General features: G+C 33.3%; 1 long non-coding RNA gene across 1 annotated transcript; it reads right to left on the reverse strand.

Moving 5' to 3' along the window:
* Positions 1–241: 241 nt before the first annotated feature.
* On the reverse strand, positions 242–1,470 carry LOC113784784 (uncharacterized). The gene is made up of 3 exons (XR_012163901.1): positions 1,224–1,470; positions 602–646; positions 242–384 (listed from the first exon to the last, which is right to left on the reverse strand). It is a non-coding gene; the product is annotated as an uncharacterized lncRNA (long non-coding RNA).
* Between the last annotated feature and the right edge of the window lie 6,896 nt (positions 1,471–8,366).

Here is an 8,366-nt window from a genome sequence, read left to right on the forward strand (position 1 = left end):
ATCTTCAGCTTCTGAGTTGGATTAATTCCGTATTCATTTGGAATTACACCATCAGCAAGTGCCTGCAAATAAGAAGGTGGTGCAGCAAGGAAAGTGAACAAATAGTACTCATCAATAAGGTTATGTAATATACAAATAAATATCATATTTTTGTGTTTCATTTCTGCAAGGGAATGCCTGACTATCTTTGTTTTTAACATACAATGTTTCACTCAAAATATTTAAGGAAAACACTGTTCATAATTTTATAAGAAATGTTTGTCTTGCACTTGTTCAATCAGTTCTAGCTGAGCAGAGATTTTCCTAACATAACATACCTGAGTAACTTTAAATAGTTCATCCAGTCCTTCTAGATTAAGATGTGCATTGTGCAAGAGATCATATCTGTAATTTGCAAGTAAAAATTAACTTCTCATAAGAAAAGAATAAAAAAAGCTACATAGTTTAAATGAACCCGTCAATTTAATTTTCAAATTTGTGAAATTGAACATTAGTTAAGTCTTTATGCATATCGGAGACACAAATATATATAAAATTTAGTTTTAAGTATTTGGTTAAGGAAGAGGACGGTCATTAAAACCTAATGAAAGAGATAACTTACTTGCATGAATCATACACGTCAGGAATTTGAGTTATGTCAAAGCGCCTGTGCAAGTAACACACCATTTGAGTGTCAGTCACCAAGTTACACACACACATAATGAAGGCATAATGGCTATACATATATGACATAGAAATAGAAATTCATAATAGCTTTGTCAATAAATTGTCACTGGAAAAAGCTAACATGAAATAGAAACTAGAAGTCAAAATAGTTAAAAGCATTTTAATAAATGGAAGGAAAGTTAGAATTCCAACTCCAAAAGAATATTTTGCCGGTTTAACATGCAAAAAGGTAAAACTAAATCATGCTATATTGCAATGGATAGGCAAGAAAAGTAACTTAGATGAGATAATTTAATAATAGATATTTTCATAGTAATAAGTTCATCGATGCATCAAACAATAGACATACAGTGTCCCTATGCAAACCATGGGGTCTGCAATAAGTTTTGACTTCACAGTATATATAGTTCGTAAAAATTCTAATGTGGCAGCCTTCCGCAATGTATGTAACTAAACCTTTCTCATGTATAATGGCCTTTGAAGTAACCTTTTTTCGCTTAAAATCCAAAACAGAATAAAACCAAACAAGATCAAATCAACAAATGGTAAATACTTACTCCTTCCGTTGATTATATAGGTCTCTTTCAAGCTTTTTCATCCGAGCAAACATTAAGACTACCACAAGGTAAGCCATAAGCTATACGATCAACATTAATATTTGTCTTCCCAAGTGCTTTTGCTTGGTCATAAGGAGGAATAACATCATATAAGCTGGTTTCGGTAAGTTTCTCATCTTCATCCTTGGCAAGAAGTCTTACTTGTTCGGTAACCTTCTTAATTAAACTTACCTATTCAAGAGATAAGCAGGGGAAATTGGGGGGGAAAAAATAGCTTTAGTTGCATACATATTACATATACAAGAATGGTTTTACATTGTATTAATAATGAAAGCTTATAAGAAGGAATTAGGAGGTAATAATTTATCATAAATACTCTATCCTATCTTGATTAAAAAACTCAGACAACAGCAAACAGGATTCCCACAAGCAGAAGCGACATGGTCGAAATACTAAGAAAATATTAGCATCATCTTGGAAAAGGAAAAGCAAATCTGTTCTAACAATCACAAAATCTACGGAAAATTGATAATTTCCAACTAAATCAACTTTTTTTCTGACAAATTGAGTCTAAGAATTCAAACTATATCATACTTTGCATTCTACTCAAGGTTGATTAACAGGGGTTCTGTTCTTTTTAAAAATGAATGTCCATCTATCCATTCACAAACCCTACAACCGTTGGGGAGTTTATTCCCACTTTGATCTATATTGAACAGCTTCGCTACATTTTAAGGCCTCTCTAGGTCTCAATTGATCAGTTTGCTAGTTTAGAAGGCTATCTTATGTATTTGCGAAGTAAGTTGGCTTTATGCTAGACCTTAAATGACTCCTCTGGATCAACCTTCTAAGAAAAACAAAAACAAAATTCCATCCAATTAAAAACCATAAATCAATGCCAATTCCTTCCAAAAAAATCTCATCAAACATCCAACAAAGGCAATCAAAGAAAGGGAAGAGAGAGAAAAATACATACCTCTTCTTCACGGTTGTAGAGAATGTCTCTAAAGTCTAATCCTTAAAACCTCACCAACAAACTGAGATTCTTCTTCAATCTCATCAGTCAAAGCCCCAGCTTCACCAAAGCTATAATTGCTAAAAAGCACTACGACAAAAATGACATTTTATAGCGCGCCTTTTATAGCGCTTATTAAATATAAGCGCTGTTGTATGATATTTTAAAAATAACGGAGAATACAACATCGCTTTTTTGACAAGCGCTGTAAAAAAAACGCTGTAAAACACTTGCGCTTTCACATAATTAAAGGACCTATTAGAGCGCTTTTTGGAAAAGCGTCGTAAAAGACTTTAAAAAAATAAAATAAGGAGGTCTTTTACAGCGCTTTTGAACAAGCGCTTTAAAAGGCTTCTAAAAAAGCGTTGTAATAGGCTTTTAAAAAATAAAATAAGGAGGTCTTTTACAGCGCTCTTTAAAAAAACGTTGTAATAGGCTTTAAAAAAAATAAAATAAGGAGATCTTTTACAATGCTCTTTAAAAAAGTGTTGTAATAGGCTTTAAAAAAATAAAATAAGGAGGTCTTTCACAGCACTCTTTAAAAAAGCGTTGTAATAAGCTTTTAAAAAATAAAATAAGGAGACCTTTTTACAGCGCTCTTTAAAAAAACGCTGTAATAGGCTTTTAAAAAATAAAATAAGGTGGTCTTTTATAACGCTCTTTTAAAAAACGTTGTAATAGGCTTTTAAAAAATAAAATAAGGAGGTCTTTTACAACGTTCTTTAAAAAAGCGTTGTGATAGGCTTTTAAAAAATAAAATAAGGAGACCTTTTACAGCGCTCTTTAAAAAAGCGCTGTAATAGGCCTTTAAAAAATAAAATAAGGTGGTCTTTTACAACGCTCTTTAAAAAAGCGCTGTAATAGGCTTTAAAAAAATAAAATAAGGTGGTCTTTTACAGCACTCTTTAAAAAAGCGCTGTAAAAGACATCCTTATTTTATTTTTTAAAAGCCTATTACAGCGCTTTTTTAAAGAGCGTTGTAAAAGACCTCCTTTTTTTTAAAAAAAGAACGCTGTAATAGGATTTTATATATAACATTAAACCCTTCAGTTTCCTCTTCATTACATAAACTTCACTACGCTTCAGTGTCCTTCTCATTGGGAACCCTACTGTCCCTACGAACCATATTGTTAACCATCTTCATTGCAAACCATCTTCATATTTGTTACAATCCCTACGAACATTATTACGTACTCTTTTCATTGCAAACTCTACTCTGTCCTACGAACCGTTCGTATTTCTGTGCATTCTCGATGTTCCTTCTTAAATGAAACTGTAACCCTACGAAACCTACGTATTTCTTCACACTCTTCAGGTATTGTATTCATTTATTTCTTACAAATATATTTATTTCTTACAAATATATATATATATATATATATATATATATAATGTGTTTGTTAATACTAATAATCACATTTATTCAATAGTGCTTTACATGTTTTCCGAGCTTAAATGGGTGTTACAGTGTTGAAGCAAAAGTCAAATAAATCACATGGATTCAAATAAATCACATGGATTCCAATAAATGGGTGTTACAATGCACAAATATTTATTGACTTATATGTTTTATTTTATAGTGCCCTCGTCAAACTAACAACATAGACTGCGGATCCTATATATTGCGATTCATGAAGGAGATTGTTGATATAATCCCAGAAAGAGATCTAACTGAAATAAAGGAATTCACCTATTACAGCGCTTTTTTTAAAAAGCGTTTTAAAACTAGTACAACAAGCAGCACGTTTTTAGAAGGGATTTACAGCGCTTTTTTATTTTAAAGAGCGCTGTTGTATCATTTTACAGCGCTGGATTCTACAACGCTTTTATTTTTGAAAAAGCGCTGTAAAATACCATTTTTCGCATAGTGAAGGTTCCCATCCATCATCAATCCATGATCAGTCACATTACTCTCTTTGCTTCCACCAGCTCCAAACTCAACACCATCACTCTTGCAACCTTCATGATCATCATCCCCATTCACAACCAATTCAACCTTATCACACCCCAAACAACGAGTCAACTTACAAGAGAACAACCTCTCAGCAATCTTATCTCTCCTCAACTTAAACTCCTTTGGAGAATCAGAAGCAGCAACCACAATTGCATACTCAATTATATCGAAAATATCTGAATTTGACGACCTAAAGTAGTTCCTCCACTGATCTAGTGACCCTGGCTTCATTTTCATTCTCAACAGCAACAAAAAATTCACAACCCCAAATCAATCCTTCAACAACTAGATCTAAATATAGAATCAAAGACTGAACACTAACCCTTATTTATGTTAACACTAACCCTTCTTCATCCTTGATGCTTCAAGTTTTTCAAAGTGTCTTTAAGATTAGAGAGTTGAATTTCTCATATTTTATAATCCACGAAATCTCATAAATTAAGAAAGGGAAATAGCATAATAGGTTTACTATATCTCAAGTGCTTCATATAAAGAACTAACAATAAGGGTAGGATGAGTACAATAAAAAAAGAGTTAGAGACTTTGCAGCCTAAAAATAATAAAAAAAAAATTAGATTAAGGCATTCTAGTTGTTCCAGCATACAATATAAACCAACTAACAATTAGGAAGTGTTTATTACTTTCACAATGCTTTGAAATCTATTTTATTCACTTGATGCTAATCAAAATCATAACCAAAGGATTTAAAATCAGAAAAGCTAGAGCTGGATTTAGAATCAGAAGAGCAGAAAACAGAAAACAAATATACATCAATGGGCTTATCAAAATAATGCAGAGATGATCGACCAAATTTTTAATAAATACCATAAAATTTGAAAACTCAATTAAGAAAATAATACGCACAAGATTGCAACCAAGTTTCATAATTTTAGTCAGTCATACTTCCTAATTAATTCATAATTTTATGTCACTTAGAATCGAATTGAATTTTTAGAGTAAACCAGAAAGCATCAATTCAATGATTTCAAGATGATTAAGAGTTACTTTTAAAGTAATGCAAAAGCAATGACTAAACTAGTGCATAAAAGCATCGATTAAGCTTAAATATAGTTAAATAATACAATCATTATAGAAAGTTATTAAGATGCAATCATGCAAAATAGGGAAATGATTACTTTTATTCTCTTTTGAGAGATAACAAGGCGAAGATGAAAATTCATACCATAATCACCAAGTCACGAAGAGGTAGAAGTGTTGCAAGTCTCGCAAGATGTAGAAACCCTAATCGATGCAGAGGTTAAGTTGCGAGAATAGGGGAAAAGTCTTGCAAGCCACGAGAAAAACCCTAATTGATGTTCACTCACCAACACTATTTTTTCCTCTTTTTCATTTAGAAATGAGGTTGAGCGAGAGAGAAGAATGGGTTCTTGCGACAAAGAAGATAGGTTCTTACGAGATAGAAGAGAGCATTATGTGAATTGATTGTTTTGCGCAAAGGAGAAACGAGAATTAGCTAATGAGATAGTTTGTGTAACGGAGAAATCGTTGAGTTTGTGTATCACAGATGAAGAAATCGTTGAGTTTGAATCTGAAATTGACGGAATCTATTGAAGATGGAATTGAAAAAGTAGGGAATTGAAGTCGGGAAAAGCTTTAATGATTTTTGAGATGAAATAGAGAATTGAAATTAAGAAGACCTTTTGAGCAAATTTAAGAAGAAATAGAATGAGAAGAAAAAAAAATGGGAAAACAATTATGAGATGTAAACAGGAAAGAAAGAGAATAAGTGAATATTTTTTTGGATGTAAATATTTTAGTTTTTTTTTAAGTTATCACATAAATAAGAATAGATGACACCGTATCGGTAGTTAAAAAAGTAACTATAGTGACAAATAAAGAGATATCACTAGGGTGAAGCATTATAGGGTTTATTTTACTTAGATAGTTCCCCATCTATGTGATGAGAAATATTTAATATAATTTACATAAAAAAAATATTTTAATAATTAATAGATATTAATGCATTAGAAAAACGAATAGACATACATGAGAGTTTCTACAAGGACACTAATAATTTTAATGAAATATAATAATTAATTAAAAAATCACAGACATTAATTAGAAAATAAAGTATTGATACTCTTCTGTACATTTAATTCTTAGTACACCTAATACTTAAATTTTGTTAATATATTATATTTATCTGTTTCAAAAAAATATAGAAAATGAATAATTTAAAATGATTTAAAAGATAGGAGTCTTACATAAATTGTTGGTTGAGTTCCGCTCATAAGGCAATTGAATCAAGTCTTAGACTTTTGAAGAAAATAATTTCCCTTTTTAGAGGGTAAGGACAAATATTTGTCACCTTATATGGTTCGTTTTTCATAGCATTTTAGGATGATATTCATGTTCTCCACGAGTTTGTCAAGATCATTTGTTTTGTCATACATATCAATTTTTCAGGGCTACTCCATTTTTGTTGGAATTGTGAGATTTCAATAGTGTAAACTATATTCATAAATACAAATTATAACATATCTAGGTTAAAAAGAACATTCGAGAACGACATACTTTTAGAATTCAAGAGATAGTTGACAGAGAGAAAATGATGAACGATGAACTACCTTCATTGCAGTCTAACGTTTTATAATTAGAATTTTAAGATTAAAGTTAATCATCTATAAAGATTAAATAGCTAAATTGTGAAGAGTAGTAACCTTTTCATTTGGTTGAATATCATGATTTAACTTATCACAATCCATTCAACAACAAAAGTCCAACATATAATTAAGTACTTAATTCAAATTATGTTGTTTTTGAAATTCGAAAACCTTTGAAAACAATTTATGCCACCGAGAGTATTACTGGGTTGAGTCACGTACTAGGTCGCTCTCTTTAAAACGTTTTGAGGCAGTGCCCAAAATTGTTCAAGGCAGACTATCAACCACGAAGTCTCCAGGATAAAACAACCCAGATACTCTGTATCAAAGTTCTAATGCACTGTAGAAAACCGTTCTAGAATTACACCCTCAATATGGCAGTCTTACGACTGACACTCGTAATATGGCACTATGACCACTCGAAAAGGAAGAAAGAGATGAAGCCGTAAGAAGGGGGAGAAGAGAGAAAAGCCTTAGATGCGGAGTGCTTTTGGTGTGATTTTCCAACTGAGGAGAACCCTCTATTTATAGAGGAAAATTGCAACTGGATCTGAGAGATCCATGGATCACCAGAACGTGCCCTCCAAGTAGTGCTCTCAGAAACGTGCGCTCCAAGACCCCAAATCGTGCGCCCCAAACTTAGGAAAATTGACTCTGACTTTTGACCGGACAGCAAGGAAACGTGAAACCAAAGATTAGGGTTTTGACCGGGCAAAATAGACGCACGAATTCAGGGATGAAGACTGGATCAGATATGACTAGGTGGAGGGCAGTTACGTAATTAAATTTTCAATTAGAGATGGAACGCAAGCAATCAGTTAATAATAATACACCACAAAGCCAGAGCCGAGTCGAGTCGGGCCGGACCGAACCGAACCGGGCAGGCCGGACGGACGGACGACAGCGGCAGCGCGCGCACGCGTGTGTGGTGGTCAATTTGCTTGCGTTCTGCCTCCTTCACAAAATTGGGGTGCCCCTTGGGGCCCATCCCAAGTTCATTACCTCCACCTTATATACCCTACTAGTGTGTGGTATCCCTCCAATGTGGGACTTCTCAATTTTTTCAATTCACAACAACAGTAGCTCTCATAAATGCCATCATTATTTCCAATGAATTTTTCAATAAAGGCATCATCATTTCCAACAATCCCCCACTTGAATTTAAAAAATAGGTTTTTGAATAGCGTCAGACGCTTCTATAAGATTGTGCATAAACAAAGGTGTCTTTCGACTTGAACCTTTGCATAGCGAGTAAGATTCAGATTCAACAAGAGTGACTCGTAGTCTTGAACTCTATCTCTGACATCAAACCCACACACAACCTTTTCATTAGGTGTATTCTAAAAAGCCCGTGCATTTAGGGCCATGCACGTGTATCCCAGTCTAGTGAACGCTCTAGGAATTCTGCCTCGAAATTCCATAGGAAGCGGCCCCCACTTCCACATTCACGTAGGTGAGTCTATCAAGAGTACTCATGTAGCTAAGTACCCCACTCCACATAGAGTATAGATCTCATTAAGAGTTTCTATTATCTCATCCTTTTATCGCTT

Source organism: Cicer arietinum, chromosome 7 (genome assembly GCF_000331145.2).
Source record: "Cicer arietinum cultivar CDC Frontier isolate Library 1 chromosome 7, Cicar.CDCFrontier_v2.0, whole genome shotgun sequence".
Lineage (NCBI taxonomy): Eukaryota > Viridiplantae > Streptophyta > Magnoliopsida > Fabales > Fabaceae > Cicer > Cicer arietinum.